The 22,317-nt window shown below is 47.9% G+C and overlaps 1 protein-coding gene across 5 annotated transcripts in view; it reads left to right on the top strand.

Moving 5' to 3' along the window:
• Positions 1–6,479: 6,479 nt before the first annotated feature.
• The window catches only part of als2b (alsin Rho guanine nucleotide exchange factor ALS2 b), a 183,185-nt gene continuing 167,347 nt past the window's right edge, over positions 6,480–22,317 (top strand). For all 5 annotated transcript variants that reach the window (XM_041201137.1, XM_041201134.1, XM_041201135.1 and 2 more), the window contains exon 1: positions 6,480–6,565. The gene's annotated coding sequence lies outside the window, so the exon portion shown is untranslated. The remainder of the gene's footprint in view (positions 6,566–22,317) is intronic.

Here is a 22,317-nt window from a genome sequence, read left to right as displayed (position 1 = left end):
GACACAATGAAATTGAGGAATACAGTGTTATCCAGGAACACAATGTAATACAGGAATGAAATGTAAACCCAGGAACACAATGTAATCAGGAACTCAGTGTAATCCAGGAACACAATGTAATCCAGGAACACAAAGTAATCCAGGAATATAATGTAATCCAGGAACACAATATAATACAGGAACAAAATTTAATCAGGACCACAATATAATCCAGGAATACAATGTAATATAGGAACACAATGTATCCAAGGACACAGTGTAACCCAGGAACACAATGCAACCAAGGAACTCCATGTAATCCAGGAACTCAATGTAATCAAGGGACACAATGTAACCCAGGAACACAATGTAACCCAGGAACTCAATTTATATCCAGGAACTCAATGTAATCAAGGGACACAATGTAACCCAGGAACACAATGTAACCCAGGAACTCAATTTATATCCAGGAACTCAAGTTAATCAAGGGACACGGTGTAACCCAGGAAAACAATGTAACCCAGGAACACAATGCAATCCAGGAACACAATGTAACTCAGGAACACAATGTAACACATGAACTCAATGTAATCCCAGCAACACAATGTAACCCAGGAACACAATGCAATCCAGGAACACAATGTAACTCAGGAACACAATGTAACACATGAACTCAATGTAATTCCAGCAACACAATGTAACCCAGGAACACAATGTAATCTGGGAATACAATGTAATTGAGCAATGCAATGTAAACTTTAGTAACACAATGTAATCCAGGAATTCAATGTCATACAAGAACTCAATGTAATCAGGAGCGCAATGTACTCAGGAACTCAATGTAATCCAGGAACACTATGTAACCCAGGAACACAATGCAACCAAGGCACACAATGTTAAACCAGGAACACAATGTAATCCAGGGACACAATGAAATTGAGGAATACAGTGTAATCCGGGAAAACAATGTTATCACAGGAACACAATGTAAACCAGGAACACAATATAACCCAGGAACACAAAGTAATCCAGAAACACCATGTAATCCGAGGAACACAATATAATCAGCAACTCAATGTAATACAGGAACACAATGTAACCCACGAACACAATGTAATTGAATTGAACACAATTGTAATTGTGTTACTAAATTTAGTAACACAGTGTATTCCAGGAACTCAGTGTAACCCAGGAACTCGATGTAATCCAGGAACACAATGTAACCCAGGAACACAATGCAACCAAGGAACACAATGTAATAGAAGAACACAAAGTAATCCAGTAACACAATATAAACCCACGAACACAATGTAATCCAGGAACACAATGTAACCAGGAACAGAATGTAATCCAAGGACTCAATGTAACCAGGAATTTAATGTAATCCAGGAACTCAACATAATCCAGGAACTCAATGTAATTGCAGAAAATAATGTAAAATTTAGTAACACAATGCAATCCAGGAACTCAATGTAATACAGGAACTCAATATAATCCAGGAACACTATAATCGGGGAATACAATGCAATCCAGGAACATAATGTAATCCAGAACATAATGTAACTGGAACTCAATGTATTCTAGGGACACAACGTACACCAGGAACACAGTGTAATCCAGGCACACAAGTAATACAGGAACACAATGTAACCCAGAATCTCAATGTAATCCAGAGACACCATGTAACCCAGGAACTCAATGTAATCCAGGAACACAATGTAAACCCCGGATCACAATGTAATCCAGGTACACAATGAAATTGAGGAATACAGTGTAATCCAGGAACACAATGTAACCCAGGAACACAATGTAACCCAGGAACACAATGCAACCAAGGAGCACAATGTAATCCCTGCAACACAATATAATCAGGAACACTATGTAATACAGGAACACAATGTAATTGAGGAATACAATGTAAAAATTAGCAACACAATATAATCCATGAACTCAATGTAATATAGGAACTCATTGTAATCAGGAACTCAAGAAATCAGGAAATCAATGTAATCCAGGTACACAATACAACCAAGGAACACAATGTAATTGAGGAACACAAAGTAATCCAGGAACACAATGTGAATCCAGGAAGTCAATGTAACCCAGGAACACAATGTAATTGAGGAATACAATGTAGAATTTAGTAACACAATGTAATCCCAGGAACACAATGTAACCCAGGAACACAATGTAATCCAGGAATACAATGTAATGAGGTACCCAATGTAACCCAGGAACACAGTGTAACCCAGAAACACAATGTAACCCAGGAACTCAAAGTAATCCAGGAACACAATGTAATCCCAGGAACACAATGTAATACAGGAACTCAATGTAATCACAGGTACTCAATGTAATACATGAACACAATGTAAACCCAGGAACACAACATCATCCAGGAACACAATGTAAACCCAGGAACAGAATGTAATCCAGGAACACAATGAAATTGAGGAATTTAGTGTAATCCAGGAACATGATGTAACCCAGGAACACAATATAATCAGGGACTCAATGTAATACAGGAACACAATGTAATACAGGAAGACAGTCTAAACTCAGGAACACAATGTAACCCAAGAACACAATGTAAATGAGGAATACAATGTAAAATTTAGTAACACAATGTAACCCAGGAACACAATACAACCAAGGAACACAATGTAATTGGGGAACACAAAGTAATCCAGGAACTCAATGTGAACCCCGGAACTCAATGTAATCCAGGGACACAATGTAACCCAGGAACTCAACGTAATCCAGGAAAACTACGTAATCTAGGAACTCAGTGTAACCCAGGAACACAATGTAATTGAGGAATACAATGTAAAATTTAGTAATACAACGTAATCCAGGAACACAATATAATCCAGGAACACAATGTAAACCAGGAACACAGTGCACCAGGAACTCAATGTAATCCAGGAACACAATGAAATTGAGGAATACAATGTAATATTTAGTAACACAATGTAATCCAGGAACTCAATGTAATACAGGAATTCAATGTAATCACAGGAACACATGTAACCCTGGAACACAATGTAATCCAGGAACACAATGCAACCCAGGAACAGCAGATAATCCAGGAACTCAATGTAAACCCAGGAACACAATGTAATTCAGGGACACAATGTAACCCAGGAACTCAACGTAACCCAGGAACACAATGTACGTCAGAAACACAATGTAACCCAGGAAAACAATGTAATCCAGGAAAACAATGTTATCACAGGAACACAATGTAACCCAGAACACAATGCAACTAAGGAATGCCGTGTAATCCCAGGAACAAAATATAATCAGGAACTCATTGTAACCAAGGAATACAATGCACCCAGAAACTCAATGTAATCCCAGGAATCAATGTAATACAGAAACTCAATGGAATCACAGGAACTCAATGTAATACAGGAACACAATGTAATCCCAGAAACACAAAGTAAGCTAGGAACATAATGTAATCCAGGAACACAATGAAATTGAGGAATACAGTGTAATCCGGGAATACAATGTAACCCAGGAACATAATGTAATCACAGGAATATAATGTAACACAGGAACACAATGCAACCAAAGAACACAATGTAATCCCAGGAACACAATATAATCAGGAACTCAATATAATCCAGGAACACAATGTAAACCAGGAACACAATGCACTAGGAACTCAATGTAATCCAGGAACACAATGAAATTGAGGAATACAATGTAATATTTAGTAACACAATGTAATCCAGGAACTCAGTGTAATACAGGAATTCAATGTAATCACAGGAACACATGTAATCCTGGAACACAATGTAATCCAGGAACACAATGCAACCCAGGAACACAACATAATCCAGGAACTCAATGTAAACCCAGGAACACAATGTAATTCAGGGACACAATGTAACCCAGGAACTCAATGTAACCCAGGAACACAACATAATCCAGGAACTCAATGTAAACCCAGGAACACAATGTATTTCAGGGACACAATGTAACCCAGGAACTCAATGTAACCCAGGAACACAATGTGCGTCAGAAACACAACGTGATCCAGGAACATAATGTAATTCAGGAACACAATGAAATTGGGGAATACAGTGTAATCCGGGAACACAATGTAACCCAGGAACACAACATAACCCAGGAAAACAATGTAATCCAGGAAAACAATGTTATCACAGGAACACAATGTAACCCAGAACACAATGCAACTAAGGAACGCCATGTAATCCCAGGAACAAAATATAATCAGGAACTCATTGTAACCAAGGAACACAATGCACCCAGAAACTCAATGTAATCCCAGGAACTCAATGTAATGCAGGAACTTAATGGAATCACAGGAACTCAATGTAATACAGGAACACAACGTAATCCCAGAAACACAAAGTAATCCAGGAACACAATGTATGCCAGAAACACAATGTAATCCCAGGAACTCAATGTAATACAGAAACTCAATGGAATCACAGGAACACAATGTAATCCCAGAAACACAAAGTAAGCCAGGAACATAATGTAATCCAGGAACACAATGAAATTGAGGAATACAGTGTAATTCGGGAATACAATGTAACCCAGGAACATAATGTAATCATAGGAATATAATGTAATACAGGAACACAATGCAACCAAGGAACACAATGTAATCCCAGGAACACAATATAATCAGGAACTCAATGTGATACAGGAACACAATGTAATACAGGAACACAGTGTAATTGAGGAATACAATGTAAAATTTAGTAACACAATGTAATCCAGGAACTCAATGAAATACAGGAACTCAATGTAATACAGGAACTCAGTGTAATCAGGAACTCAATGTAATCAGGAACTCAGCGTAATCCAAGAACACAATATAACCCAGGGACACAATGTAACCCAGGAACTCAATGTAATCCAGGGACACAATGAAATTGAGGAACATAGTGTAATGCAGGAAAACAATGTTATCACAGGAACACAATGGAACCCAGAACACAATGCAACCAAGGAACGCCATGTAATCCCAGGAACACAATATAATCAGGAACTCAATATAATACAGGAACACAATGTAATACAGGAACACAATGTAACCCAGGAACACAATGTAAACCAGGAACACAATATAACCCAGGAACACAATATAATCCAGGAACTCAATCTACACCAGGAACACAATATAATCCAGGAACACAATATAATCCAGGAAATCATAATTCAGGAACACAATATAATACAGGAACACAATATAATCCAGAAATCATAATCCAGGAACAGAATATAATCCAGGAACACAATAAAACCCAGGAACACAATAAAACCCAGGAACACAATGTAACCCAGGAACACAATAAAATCCAGGAACACAATATAACACAGGAACACAATAAAACCCAGGAACACAATATAACACAGGAACACAATAAAACCCCGGAACACAATATAACACAGGAACGCAGTATAACTCAGGAACACAATATAACACAGGAACACAATATAACTCAGGAACACAATATAACACAGGAACACAGTATAACTCAGGAACACAATAAAACCCAGGAACACAATATAACACAGGAACACAGTATAACTCAGGAACACAATATAACACAGGAACACAGTATAACTCAGGAACACAATAAAACCCAGGAACACAATATAACACAGGAACACAATAAAACCCCGGAACACAATATAACACAGAAACACAGTATAACTCAGGAACACAATATAACACAGGAACACAGTATAACTCAGGAACACAATAAAACCCAGGAACACAATATAACACAGGAACACAATAAAACCCCGGAACACAATATAACACAGGAACACAGTATAACTCAGGAACACAATATAACACAGGAACACAGTATAACTCAGGAACACAATATAACACAGGAACACAATATAACACAGGAACACAATATAACACAGGAACACAATATAACTCAGGAACACAATATAACTCCAGGAACACAATATAACACAGGAACACAATATAACACAGGAACACAATATAACTCAGGAACACAATATAACTCCAGGAACACAATATAACTCAGGAACACAATATAACACAGGAACACAATATAACACAGGAACACAATATAACTCAGGAACACAATATAACTCCAGGAACACAATATAACTCAGGAACACAATAAAACCCAGGAACACAATATAACACAGGAACACAATATAACACAGGAACACAATATAACTCAGGAACACAATATAACTCAGGAACACAATATAACTCCAGGAACACAATATAACTCCAGGAACACAATATAACTCAGGAACACAATATAACACAGGAACACAATATAACACAGGAACACAATATAACTCAGGAACACAATATAACACAGGAACACAATATAACACAGGAAGACAATGGGAAAGTCTTTCTCTGTCTCTCTCTCCCTACCTCTATCTCTGAGCCTGGCAGCTGATTTCGAAACGCGATTGCCGCTCTGCCCGGTGGTTTCTGGCCTCTCTCGGCTGCAGTTTAGGCCGTGGCGGCGCCCGGTGGAGATTCTGGCGGCTTCTGGAGCGGGACATCGGGGGAAGGAGAGCACCGGGCATGGGGGACACGGAGGTGAGGCCGGGGCGGGGAAAGCGGCCCCGGGGAGGGAAACCCATCTCTCACTGTCTAACACTGGGGTACAGTACTGGTGGGGACAGGTCTGTCACTGTATAACACTGGTGTACAGTACTGGTGGGGACAGGTCTGTCACTGTATAACACTGGGGTACAGTACTGGTGGGGACAGGTCTCTCACTGTCTAACACTGGGGTACAGTACTGGTGGGGACAGGTCTGTCACTGTATAACACTGGGGTACAGTACTGGTGGGGACAGGTCTGTCACTGTATAACACTGGGGTACAGTACTGGTGGGGACAGGTCTGTCACTGTCTAACACTGGGGTACAGTACTGGTGGGGACAGGTCTGTCACTGTATAACACTGGGGTACAGTACTGGTGGGGACAGGTCTGTCACTGTATAACACTGGGGTACAGTACTGGTGGGGACAGGTCTGTCACTGTATAACACTGGGGTACAGTACTGGTGGGGAAGGGTCTGTCACTGTATAACACTGGGGTACAGTACTGGTGGGGACAGGTCTGTCACTGTATAACACTGGGGTACAGTACTGGTGGGGACAGGTCTGTCACTGTATAACACTGGGGTACAGTACTGGTGGGGACAGGTCTGTCACTGTATAACACTGGGGTACAGTACTGGTGGGGACAGGTCTGTCACTGTATAACACTGGGGTACAGTACTGGTGGGGACAGGTCTGTCACTGTATAACACTGGGGTACAGTACTGGTGGGGACAGGTCTGTCACTGTATAACACTGGGGTACAGTACTGGTGGGGACAGGTCTGTCACTGTATAACACTGGGGTACAGTACTGGTGGGGACAGGTCTGTCACTGTATAACACTGGGGTACAGTACTGGTGGGGACAGGTCTGTCACTGTATAACACTGGGGTACAGTACTGGTGGGGACAGGTCTGTCACTGTATAACACTGGGGTACAGTACTGGTGAGGACAGGTCTGTCACTGTATAACACTGGGGTACAGTACTGGTGGGGACAGGTCTGTCACTGTATAACACTGGGGTACAGTACTGGTGGGGACAGGTCTGTCACTGTATAACACTGGGTACAGTACTGGTGGGGACAGGTCTGTCACTGTATAACACTGGGGTACAGTACTGGTGGGGACAGGTCTGTCACTGTATAACACGGGGTACAGTACTGGTGGGGACGGGTCTGTCACTGTATAACACTGGGGTACAGTACTGGTGGGGACAGGTCTGTCACTGTATAACACTGGGGTACAGTACTGGTGGGGACAGGTCTGTCACTGTATAACACTGGGGTACAGTACTGGTGGGGACAGGTCTGTCACTGTATAACACTGGAGTACAGTACTGGTGGGGACAGGTCTGTCACTGTATAACACGGGTACAGTACTGGTGGGGACAGATCTGTCACTGTATAACACGGGGGTACAGTACTGGTGGGGACAGGTCTGTCACTGTATAACACTGGTGTACAGTACTGGTGGGGACAGGTCTGTCACTGTATAACACTGGGGTACAGTACTGGTGGGGACAGGTCTGTCACTGTATAACACTGGGGTACAGTACTGGTGGGGACAGGTCTGTCACTGTATAACACTGGGGTACAGTACTGGTGGGGACAGGTCTGTCACTGTATAACAAGGGGTACAGTACTGGTGGGGACAGATCTGTCACTGTATAACACGGGGGTACAGTACTGGTGGGGACAGGTCTGTCACTGTATAACACTGGGGTACAGTACTGGTGGGGACAGGTCTGTCACTGTATAACACTGGGGTACAGTACTGGTGGGGACAGGTCTGTCACTGTATAACACGGGTACAGTACTGGTGGGGACAGGTCTGTAACTGTACAACACGGGTACAGTACTGGTGGGGACAGGTCTGTCACTGTATAACACGGGTACAGTACTGGTGGGGACAGGTCTGTCTCTGTATAACACTGGGGTACAGTACTGGTGGGGACAGGTCTGTCACTGTATAACACTGGGGTACAGTACTGGTGGGGACATGTCTGTTACTGTATAACACTGGGGTACAGTACTGGTGGGGACAGGTCTGTCACTGTATAACACTGGGGTACAGTACTGGTGGGGACAGGTCTGTCACTGTATAACACGGGTACAGTACTGGTGGGGACAGGTCTGTCACTGTACAACACGGGTACAGTACTGGTGGGGACAGGTCTGTCACTGTATAACACGGGTACAGTACTGGTGGGGACAGGTCTGTCACTGTATAACACGGGTACAGTACTGGTGGGGACGGGTCTGTCACTGTATAACACGGGTACAGTACTGGTGGGGACAGGTCTGTCACTGTATAACACTGGGGTACAGTACTGGTGGGGACAGGTCTGTCACTGTATAACACTGGGGTACAGTACTGGTGGGGACGGGTCTGTCACTGTATAACACTGGGGTACAGTACAGGTGGGGACGGGTCTGTCACTGTATAACACTGGGGTACAGTACAGGTGGGGACAGGTCTGTCACTGTATAACACTTGGTTACAGTACTGGTGGGGACAGGTCTGTCACTGTATAACACTGGGGTACAGTACAGGTGGGGACAGGTCTGTCACAGTATAACACTGGGTTACAGTACTGGTGGGGACAGGTCTGTCACTGTATAACACTGGTGTACAGTACTGGTGGGGACAGGTCTGTCACTGTATAACACGGGTACAGTACTGGTGGGGACAAGTCTGTCACTGTATAACACTGAGGTACAGTACTGGTGAGGACAGGACTGTCACTGTATAACACGGGGGTACAGTACTGGTGGGGACAGGTCTGTCACTGTATAACACTGGGGTACAGGACAGGTGGGGACAGGTCTGTCACTGTATAACACTGGGGTACAGTACTGGTGGGGACAGGTCTGTCACTGTATAACACTGGGTTACAGTACTGGTGGGGACAGGTCTGTCACTGTATAACACTGGGTTAGAGTACTGGTGGGGACAGGTCTGTCACTGTATAACACGGGTACAGTACTGGTGGGGACAAGTCTGTCACTGTATAACACTGAGGTACAGTACTGGTGAGGACAGGACTGTCACTGTATAACACGGGGGTACAGTACTGGTGGGGACAGGTCTGTCACTGTATAACACTGGGGTACAGTACTGGTGGGGACGGGTCTGTCACTGTATAACACTGGGGTACAGTACTGGTGGGGACGGGTCTGTCACTGTATAACACGGGGGTACAGTACTGGTGGGGACAGGTCTGTCACTGTATAACACTGGGGTACAGTACTGGTGGGGACGGGTCTGTCACTGTATAACACTGGGGTACAGTACTGGTGGGGACGGGTCTGTCACTGTATAACACTGGGGTACAGTACTGGTGGGGACAGGTCTGTCAGTGTATAACACTGGGGTACAGTACTGGTGGGGACAGGTCTGTCACTGTATAACACTGGGGTACAGTACTGGTGGGGACAGGTCTGTCACTGTATAACACTGGGGTACAGTACTGGTGGGGACAGGTCTGTCACTGTATAACACTGGGGTACAGTACAGGTGGGGACAGGTCTGTCACTGTATAACACGGGGGTACAGTACTGGTGGGGACAGGTCTGTCACTGTATAACACTGGTGTACAGTACTGGTGGGTACAGGTTGTCACTGTATAACACAGGGGTACAGTACAGGTGGGGACAGGACTGTCACTGTATAACACGAGGGTACAGTACTGGTGGGGACAGGTCTGTCACTGTATAACACTGGGGTACAGTACTGGTGGGTACAGGTCTGTCACTGTATAACACAGGGGTACAGTACAGGTGGGGACAGGTCTGTCACTGTATAACACGGGGGTACAGTACTGGTGGGGACAGGTCTGTCACTGTATAACACTGGGGTACAGTACAGGTGGGGACGGGTCTGTCACTTTATAACATTGGGGTACAGTACTGGTGGGGACAGGTCAGTCACTGTATAACACGGGTACAGTACAGGTGGGGACGGGTCTGTCACTGTATAACACTGGGGTACAGTACTGGTGGGGACAGGACTGTCACTGTATAACACGGGTACAGTAGAGGTGGGGACGGGTCTGTCACTGTATAACACTGGGGTACAGTACTGGTGGGGACGGGTCTGTCACTGTATAACACTGGGGTACAGTACTGGTGGGGACAGGACTGTCACTGTATAACACGGGTACAGTACAGGTGGGGACGGGTCTGTCACTGTATAACACTGGGGTACAGTACTGGTGGGGACAGGTCTGTCACTGTATAACACTGGGGTACAGTACTGGTGGGGACAGGTCTGTCAGTGTATAACACTGGGGTACAGTACTGGTGGGGACAGGTCTGTCACTGTATAACACTGGGGTACAGTACTGGTGGGGACAGGTCTGTCACTGTATAACACTGGGGTACAGTACTGGTGGGGACAGGTCTGTCACTGTATAACACTGGGGTACAGTACAGGTGGGGACAGGTCTGTCACTGTATAACACGGGGGTACAGTACTGGTGGGGACAGGTCTGTCACTGTATAACACTGGGTTACAGTACTGGTGGGGACAGGTCTGTCACTGTATAACACTGGGTTACAGTACTGGTGGGGACAGGTCTGTCACTGTATAACACGGGTACAGTACTGGTGGGGACAAGTCTGTCACTGTATAACACTGAGGTACAGTACTGGTGAGGACAGGACTGTCACTGTATAACACGGGGGTACAGTACTGGTGGGGACAGGTCTGTCACTGTATAACACTGGGGTACAGTACAGGTGGGGACAGGTCTGTCACTGTATAACACTGGGGTACAGTACTGGTGGGGACAGGTCTGTCACTGTATAACACTGGGTTACAGTACTGGTGGGGACAGGTCTGTCACTGTATAACGCTGGGTTAGAGTACTGGTGGGGACAGGTCTGTCACTGTATAACACGGGTACAGTACTGGTGGGGACAAGTCTGTCACTGTATAACACTGAGGTACCGTACTGGTGAGGACAGGACTGTCACTGTATAACACGGGGGTACAGTACTGGTGGGGACAGGTCTGTCACTGTATAACACTGGGGTACAGTACTGGTGGGGTCGGGTCTGTCACTGTATAACACTGGGGTACAGTACTGGTGGGGACGGGTCTGTCACTGTATAACACGGGGGTACAGTACTGGTGGGGACAGGTCTGTCACTGTATAACACTGGGGTACAGTACTGGTGGGGACAGGTCTGTCACTGTATAACACTGGGGTACAGTACTGGTGGGGACGGGTCTGTCACTGTATAACACTGGGGTACAGTACTGGTGGGGACAGGTCTGTCAGTGTATAACACTGGGGTACAGTACTGGTGGGGACAGGTCTGTCACTGTATAACACTGGGGTACAGTACTGGTGGGGACAGGTCTGTCACTGTATAACACTGGGGTACAGTACTGGTGGGGACAGGTCTGTCACTGTATAACACTGGGGTACAGTACAGGTGGGGACAGGTCTGTCACTGTATAACACGGGGGTACAGTACTGGTGGGGACAGGTCTGTCACTGTATAACACTGGGGTACAGTACTGGTGGGTACAGGTCTGTCACTGTATAACACAGGGGTACAGTACAGGTGGGGACAGGACTGTCACTGTATAACACGGGGGTACAGTACTGGTGGGGAGAGGTCTGTCACTGTATAACACTGGGGTACAGTACTGGTGGGTACAGGTCTGTCACTGTATAACACAGGGGTACAGTACAGGTGGGGACAGGTCTGTCACTGTATAACACGGGGGTACAGTACTGGTGGGGACAGGTCTGTCACTGTATAACACTGGGGTACAGTACAGGTGGGGACGGGTCTGTCACTGTATAACACTGGGGTACAGTACTGGTGGGGACAGGTCAGTCACTGTATAACACGGGTACAGTACAGGTGGGGACGGGTCTGTCACTGTATAACACTGGGGTACAGTACTGGTGGGGACAGGACTGTCACTGTATAACACGGGTACAGTAGAGGTGGGGACGGGTCTGTCACTGTATAACACTGGGGTACAGTACTGGTGGGGACGGGTCTGTCACTGTATAACACTGGGGTACAGTACTGGTGGGGACAGGACTGTCACTGTATAACACGGGTACAGTACAGATGGGGACGGGTCTGTCACTGTATAACACTGGGGTACAGTACTGGTGGGGACAGGTCTGTCACTGTATAACACTGGGGTACAGTACTGGTGGGGACGGGTCTGTCACTGTATAACACTGGGGTACAGTACTGGTGGGGACAGGTCTGTAACTGTGTAACACTGGGGTACAGTACTGGTGGGGACAGGTCTGTCACTGTATAACACGGTTACAGTACTGGAGGGTACAGGTCTGTCACTGTATAACACTGGGGTACAGTCCTGGTGGGGACGGGTCTGTCACTGTATAACACTGGGGTACAGTCCTGGTGGGGACGGGTCTGTCACTGTATAACGCTGGGGTACAGTACTGGTGGGGATGGGTATAACACTGGGGTACAGTACTGGTGGGGACAGGTCTGTCACTGTATAACACTGGGGTACAGTACTGGTGGGGAAAGGTCTGTCACTGTGTAACACTGGGGTACTGTACTGGTGGGGACGGGTCTGTCACTGTAAAACACTGGGGTACCGTACTGGTGGGCACAGGTTTGTAACTGTATAACACTGGGGTACAGTACTGGTGGGGACAGGTCTGTCACTGTATAGCACTGGGGTACAGTACTGGTGGGGACAGGTCTGTCACTGTATAACGCTGGGGTACAGTACTGGTGGGGACGGGTCTGTCACTGTATAACACTGGGGTATAGTACTGGTGGAGACAGGTCTGTCACTGTGTAACACTGGGATACAGTACTGGTGGGGACAGGTCTGTCACTGTATAACACTGGGGTACAGTACTGGTGGGGATGGGTCTGTCACTGTATAACACTGGGGTACAGTACTGGTAGGGACAGATCTGTCACTGTATAACACTGGGGTACAGTACTAGTGGGGACAGGTCTGTCACTGTATAACACTGGGGTACAGTACTGGTGGGGACGGGTCTGTCACAGTATAACACTGGGGTACAGTACTGGTGGGGACAGGTCTGTCACTGTATAACACTGGGGTACAGTACTGGTGGGGACAGGTCTGTCAGTGTCTAACACTGGGGTACAGTACTGGTGGGGATGGGTCTGTCACTTTATAACACTGGCGTACAGTTTTGATGGGGAGAGGTCTGTCACTGTATAACACTGAGTACAGTACTGGTGGGGACATGTCTGTCACTGTATAACACGGGTACAGTACTGGTGGGGACAGGTCTGTCACTGTATAACACTGGGGTACAGTACTGGTGGGGACAGGTCTGTCACTGTATAACACTGAGGTACAGTACTGGTGGGGACAGGTCTGTCACTTTATAACAATGGTGTACAGTACTGGTGGGGACAGGTCTGTCACTGTATAACGCGGTGGTACAGTACTGGTGGGGACAGTTCTGTCTCTGTATAATACTGGGCTACAGTACTGGTGGGGACAGGTCTGTCACTGTATAACACTGGGGTACAGTACTGGTGGGGAGGGATCTGTCTCTGTATCACACTGAGGTACAGTACTGTTGGGGACGTGTCTGTCACTGTATAACCCTGGGGTACAGTACTGGTGGGGACAGGTCTGTCACTCTATAACACTGGTGTACAGTACCAGTGGGGACAGGTTTGTCAATGTATAACACTGGGGTACAGTACTGGTGGGGACAGGTCTGTCACTGTATAACACTGGTACAGTACTGGTGGGGACGGGTCTGTCACTGTATAACACTGGGGTACAGTACAGGTGGGGACAGGTCTGTCACTGTATAACACGGGGGTACAGTACTGGTGGGGACAGGTCTGTCACTGTATAACACTGGGGTACAGTACTGGTGGGTACAGGTCTGTCACTGTATAACACAGGGGTACAGTACAGGTGGGGACAGGACTGTCACTGTATAACACGGGGGTACAGTACTGGTGGGGACAGGTCTGTCACTGTATAACACTGGGGTACAGTACTGGTGGGTACAGGTCTGTCACTGTATAACACAGGGGTACAGTACAGGTGGGGACAGGTCTGTCACTGTATAACACGGGGGTACAGTACTGGTGGGGACAGGTCTGTCACTGTATAACACTGGGGTACAGTACAGGTGGGGACGGGTCTGTCACTGTATAACACTGGGGTACAGTACTGGTGGGGACAGGTCAGTCACTGTATAACACGGGTACAGTACAGGTGGGGACGGGTCTGTCACTGTATAACACTGGGGTACAGTACTGGTGGGGACAGGACTGTCACTGTATAACACGGGTACAGTAGAGGTGGGGACGGGTCTGTCACTGTATAACACTGGGGTACAGTACTGGTGGGGACGGGTCTGTCACTGTATAACACTGGGGTACAGTACTGGTGGGGACAGGACTGTCACTGTATAACACGGGTACAGTACAGGTGGGGACGGGTCTGTCACTGTATAACACTGGGGTACAGTACTGGTGGGGACAGGTCTGTCACTGTATAACACTGGGGTACAGTACTGGTGGGGACGGGTCTGTCACTGTATAACACTGGGGTACAGTACTGGTGGGGACAGGTCTGTCACTGTGTAACACTGGGGTACAGTACTGGTGGGGACAGGTCTGTCACTGTATAACACGGTTACAGTACTGGAGGGTACAGGTCTGTCACTGTATAACACTGGGGTACAGTCCTGGTGGGGACGGGTCTGTCACTGTATAACACTGGGGTACAGTCCTGGTGGGGACGGGTCTGTCACTGTATAACACTGAGCTACAGTACTGGTGGGGACAGGTCTGTCACTTTATAACAATGGTGTACAGTACTGGTGGGGACAGGTCTGTCACTGTATAACGCGGTGGTACAGTACTGGTGGGGACGGGTCTGTCACTGTATAACACTGCTGTACAGTACTGGTGGGGACAGTTCTGTCTCTGTATAATACTGGGCTACAGTACTGGTGGGGACAGGTCTGTCACTGTATAACAGTGGGGTACAGTACTGGTGGGGAGGGATCTGTCTCTGTATCACACTGAGGTACAGTACTGTTGGGGACGTGTCTGTCACTGTATAACCCTGGGGTACAGTACTGGTGGGGACAGGTCTGTCACTCTATAACACTGGTGTACAGTACCAGTGGGGACAGGTTTGTCAATGTATAACACTGGGGTACAGTACTGGTGGGGACAGGTCTGTCACTGTATAACACTGGTACAGTACTGGTGGGGACGGGTCTGTCACTGTATAACACTGGGGTACAGTACTGGTGGGGACGGGACTGTCACTGTATAACACTGGGTGACAGTACTGGTGGGGACAGGACTGTCACTGTATAACACTGGGTCACAGTTCTGGTGGGGACAGGACTGTCACTGTATAACACTGGATGACATTACTGGTGGGGACAGGACTGTCACTGTATAACACTGGGGTACATTACTGGTTGGGACAGGACTGTCACTGTATAACACTGGGGTACAGTACTGGTAGCAACGTGTTTGTCACTGTAGAACACTGGGGTACAGTTCTGGTGAGTACAGGTCTGTCACTGTATAACATTGGGGTACAGTACTGGTGAGTACAGGTCTGTCACTGTATAACACTGGGGTACAGTACTGGTGGGGATGGGTTTGTCACTGTATAACACTGGGGTACAGTACTGGTGGGGAGAGGTCTGTCACTGTATAACACTGGGGTACAGTACTGGTGGGGAAAGGTCTGTCACTGTATAACACTGGGGTTCTGTACTGGTGGGGACAGGTCTGTCACTGTATAACACTGTGGTACAATAATGTTGGGGCAGGTCTGTCACTGTATAACACTGGGGTACAGTGGTGGGGATGGGTCTGTCAGTGTATAACACTGGGGTACAGTGCTGGTAGGGACAGATCTGTCACTGTATAATACTGGGGTACAGTACTGGTAGGGAAAGGTCTGTCACTGTATAACACTGGGGTACACTACTGGTGGGGACGGGTCTGTCACAGTATAACACTGGGGTACAGTACTGGTGGGGACATGTCTCTCACTGTATAACACTGGTGTACAGTACTGGTGGGGAAAGGTGTGTCTCTGTATAACACTGGCGTACAGTACTGGTGGGGACAGGTCTGTCACTGTATAACACTGGGGTACAGTACTGGTGGGGACAGGTCTGTCACTGTATAACAATGGGGTACAGTACTGGTGGGGACCGGTCTGTCACTGTATAACACTGGCGTACAGTTTTGATGGGGAGAGGTCTGTCACTGTATAACACTGAGTACAGTACTGGTGGGGACATGTCTGTCACTGTATAACACGGGTACAGTACTGGTGGGGACAGGTCTGTCACTGTATAACACTGGGGTACAGTACTGGTGGGGACAGGTCTGTCACTGTATAACACTGAGGTACAGTACTGGTGGGGACAGGTCTGTCACTTTATAACAATGGTGTACAGTACTGGTGGGGACAGGTCTGTCACTGTATAACGCGGTGGTACAGTACTGGTGGGGACGGGTCTGTCACTGTATAACACTGCTGTACAGTACTGGTGGGGACAGTTCTGTCTCTGTATAATACTGGGCTACAGTACTGGTGGGGACAGGTCTGTCACTGTATAACACTGGGGTACAGTACTGGTGGGGAGGGATCTGTCTCTGTATCACACTGAGGTACAGTACTGTTGGGGACGTGTCTGTCACTGTATAACCCTGGGGTACAGTACTGGTGGGGACAGGTCTGTCACTCTATAACACTGGTGTACAGTACCAGTGGGGACAGGTTTGTCACTGTATAACACTGGGGTACAGTACTGGTGGGGACAGGTCTGTCACTGTATAACACTGGTACAGTACTGGTGGGGACGGGTCTGTCACTGTATAACACTGGGTGACAGTACTGGTGGGGACAGGTCTGTCACTGTATAACACTGGGGTACAGTACTGTTGGGGACGGGACTGTCACTGTATAACACTGGGTGACAGTACTGGTGGGGACAGGACTGTCACTGTATAACACTGGGTCACAGTTCTGGTGGGGACAGGACTGTCTCTGTATAACACTGGATGACATTACTGGTGGGGACAGGACTGTCACTGTATAACACTGGGGTACATTACTGGTTGGGACAGGACTGTCACTGTATAACACTGGGGTACAGTACTGGTAGCAACGTGTTTGTCACTGTAGAACACTGGGGTACAGTTCTGGTGAGTACAGGTCTGTCACTGTATAACATTGGGGTACAGTACTGGTGAGTACAGGTCTGTCACTGTATAACACTGGGGTACAGTACTGGTGGGGATGGGTTTGTCACTGTATAACACTGGGGTACAGTACTGGTGGGGAGAGGTCTGTCACTGTATAACACTGGGGTACAGTACTGGTGGGGAAAGGTCTGTCACTGTATAACACTGGGGTTCTGTACTGGTGGGGACAGGTCTGTCACTGTATAACACTGTGGTACAGTAATGTTGGGGCAGGTCTGTCACTGTATAACACTGCGGTACAGTGGTGGGGATGGGTCTGTCACTGTATAACACTGGGGTACAGTACTGGTAGGGACAGATCTGTCACTGTATAATACTGGGGTACAATACTCTAAGGGAAAGGTCTGTCACTGTATAACACTGGGGTACACTACTGGTGGGGACGGGTCTGTCACAGTATAACACTGGGGTACAGTACTGGTGGGGACAGGTCTGTCACTCTATAACACTGGTGTACAGTACCAGTGGGGACAGGTTTGTCACTGTATAACACTGGGGTACAGTACTGGTGGGAACAGGTCTTTCACCGTATAACACTGGTGTACAGTACTGGTGGGGACAGGTTTGTCACTGTATAACACTGGGGTACAGTACTGGTGTGGACAGGTCTGTCACTGTATAACACTGGGTTACAGTACTGGTGGGGACAGGTTTGTCACTGTATAACACTGGGGTACAGTACTGGTGGGGACAGGTCTGTCACTGTATAACACTGGGGACAGTACTGGAGAGTACAGGTCTGTCACTGTATAACACTGGGGTACAGTCCTGGTGGGGACGGGTCTGTCACTGTATAACACTGGGGTACAGTCCTGGTGGGGACGGGTCTGTCACTGTATAACACTGGGGTACAGTACTGGTGGGGATGGGTCTGTCACTGTATAAAACTGGTGTACAGTACTGGTGGGGACAGGCCTGTCACTGTATAACACTGGGGTACAGTACTGGTGGGGAAAGGTCTGTCACTGTGTAACACTGGGGTACTGTACTGGTGGGGACGGGTCTGTCACTGTAAAACACTGGGGTACCGTACTGGTGGGGACAGGTTTTTAACTGTATAACACTGTGGTACAGTACTGGTGGGGACAGGTCTGTCACTGTATAACACTGGGGTACAGTACTGGTGGGGACAGGTCTGTCACTGTATAACGCTGGGGTACAGTACTGGTGGGGACGGGTCTGTCACTGTATAACACTGGGGTACAGTACTGGTGGGGACATGTCTGTCAGTGTCTAACACTGGGGTACAGTACTGGTGGGGACAGGTCTGTCACTGTATAACACTGGGGTACGGTACTGCTGGGGTTAGGTCTGTCACTGTATAACACGGTTACAGTACTGGTGGGGAGGGGTCTGTCACTGTATAACACTGGGTGACAGTTCTGGTGGGGACAGGTCTGTCACTGTATAACACTGGGGTACAGTACTGGTGGGGACAGGCCTGTCACTGTATAACACTGGGCTCCAGTACTGTTGGGGACGGGTCTGTCACTGTATAACACTGGGGTACAGTACTGGTGGGGACAGGTCTGTCACTGTATAACACTGGGGTACAGTACTGGTGGGGAAAGGTCTGTCACTGTTTAACACTGGGGTACTGTACTGGTGGGGACGGGTCTGTCACTTTATAACACTGGGGTACAGTACTGGTGGGGACGTGTCTTTCACTTATAACACTGGGGTACTGTACTGGTGGGGACATGTCTGTCACTGTATAACACTGGGGTACATTACTGGTGGGGACAGGTCTGTCACTGTATAACACTGGCGTACAGTTTTGGTGGGGACAGGTCTGTCACTGTATAACACGGGTACAGTACTGGTGGGGACAGGTCTGTCACTGTATAACAATGGGGTACAGTACTGGTGGGGACCGGTCTGTCACTGTATAACACTGGGGTACAGTACTAGTGGGGACAGGTCTGTCACTGTATAACGGGTACAGTACTGGTGGGGAGGTGTCTGTCACTGTATAACACTGGGGTACAGTACTGGTGGGGACGGGTCTGTCACTGTATACCACTGAGGTACAATACTGGTGGGGACAGGTCTGTCACTGTATAACACTGGTGTACAGTACTGGTGGGGACAGGTCTGTCACTGTATAATACGGTGGTACAGTACTGGTGGGGATAGGTCTGTCACTGTATAACACTGGGGTACAGTACTGGTGGGGACAGGTCTGTCTCTGTATAACACTGGACCACAATACTGGTGGGGACGGGTCTGTCACTATATAACACTGGGGTACAGTACTGGTGGGGACGGGTCTGTCTCTGTATAGCACTGAGGTACAGTACTGGTGGGGACTTGTCTGTCACTGTGTAACCCTGGGGTACAGTACTGGTGGGGACAGGTCTGTCACTGTATAGCACTGGGGTACAGTACTGGTGGGGACAGGTCTGTCACTGTATAGCACTGGTGTACAGTACTGGTGGGGACGGGTCTGTCACTGTATAACACTGGTGTACAGTTCTGATGGGGATTGGGCATGTCACTGTATAACACTGGGGAATAGTACTGGTGGGGACAGGTCTGTCACTGTATAACACTGGGGTACAGTACTGGTGGGGACAGGTCTGTCACTGTATAACACTGGGGTACAGTACTGGTGGGGACAGGTCTGTCACTGTATAACACTGGGGTACAGTACTGGTGGGGACAGGTCTGTCACTGTATAACACTGGGGTACAGTACTGGTGGGGACAGGTCTGTCACTGTATAACACTGCGGTACAGTACTGTGGGGACAGGTCTGTCACTGTATAACACTGGGGTACAGTACTGGTGGGGACAGGTCTGTCACTGTATAACACTGGGGGACAGTACTGGTGGGGACAGGTCTGTCACTGTATAACACTGGGGTACAGTACTGGTGGGGACAGGTCGGTCACTGTATAACACTGGGCTACAGTGCTGGTGGGGACGGGTCTGTCACTGTATAACACTGGTGTACAGTACTGGTGGGGGCAGGTCTGTCACTGTATAACACCGGTGTACAGTACTGGTGGGGACAGGATTGTCACTGTATAACACTGGGGTACAGTACTGGTGGGGACAGGTCTGTCACTGTATAACACTGGGGTACAGTACTGTGGGGACAGGTCTGTCACTGTATAACACTGGGGTACAGTACTGGTGGGGACTGGTCTGTCACTGTATAACACGGGGGGACAGTACGGGTGGGGACAGGTCTGTCACTGTATAACACTGGGGTACAGTACTGGTGGGGACAGGTCTGTCAGTGTCTAACACTGGGGTACAGTACTGGTGGGGATGGGTCTGTCACTGTATAACACTGGTGTACACTACTGGTGGGGACAGGTCTGTCACTGTATAACACTGGGGTACTGTACTGCTGGGGTTAGGTCTGTCACTGTATAACACGGTTACAGTACTGGTGGGGAGGGGTCTGTCACTGTATAACACTGGGTGACAGTACTGGTGGGGACAGGTCTGTCACTGTATAACACTGGGGTACAGTACTGGTGGGGACAGGTCTGTCACTGTATAACACTGGGGTACAGTACTGGTGGGGACAGGTCTGTCACTGTATAACACTGGGGTACAGTACTGGAGGGTACAGGTCTGTCACTGTATAACACTGGGGTACAGTACCGGTGGGGACAGGTCTGTCACTGTATAACACTGGGGTACAGTACTGGTGGGGACAGGACTGTCACTGTATAACACTGGGGTACAGTACTGGTGGGGACAGGTCTGTCACTGTATAACACTGGGGTACAGTACTATCGGGGACGGGTCTGTCACTGTATAACACTGGGGTACAGTACTGATGGGGACAGGTCTGTCACTGTATAACACTGGGGTACAGTACTGGTGGGGACAGGTCTGTCACTGTATAACACGGGTACCGTACTGGTGGGGACAGGTCTGTCACTGTATAACACTGGGGTACAGTACTGGTGGGGACAGGTCTGTCACTGTATAACACTGAGGTACAGTACTGGTGGGGACAGGTCTGTCACTGTATAACACCGGTGTACAGTACTGGGGGGACAGGTCTGTCACTGTATAACACGGTGGTACAGTACTGGTGGGGACAGGTCTGTCACTGTATATCACTGGGGTACAGTTCTGGTGGGGACTGGTCTGTCTCTGTATAACACTGGGCTACAGTACTGATGGGGACGGGTCTGTCACCGTATAACACTGGGGTACAGTACTGGTGGGGACGGGTCTGTCTCTGTATAACACTGAGGTACAGTACTGGTGGTGACGTGTCTGTCACTGTGTAACCCTGGGTTACAGTACTGGTGGGGACAGGTCTGTCACTGTATAACACTGGTGTACAGTACTGGTGGGGACAGGTTTGTCACTGTATAACACTGGGGTACAGTACTGGTGGGGACAGGTCTTTCACTGTATAACGCTTGGGTACAGTACTGGTGGGGATGGGTATAACACTTGGGTACAGTACTGGTGGGGACAGGTCTGTCACTGTATAACACTGG

Source organism: Carcharodon carcharias, chromosome 12, assembly GCF_017639515.1.
Source record: "Carcharodon carcharias isolate sCarCar2 chromosome 12, sCarCar2.pri, whole genome shotgun sequence".
Classification (NCBI taxonomy): Eukaryota; Metazoa; Chordata; class Chondrichthyes; order Lamniformes; family Lamnidae; genus Carcharodon; species Carcharodon carcharias.
The sequence above is the reverse complement of the archived record's forward strand: the minus strand, read 5'-3'. Positions and strand labels throughout refer to the sequence as shown.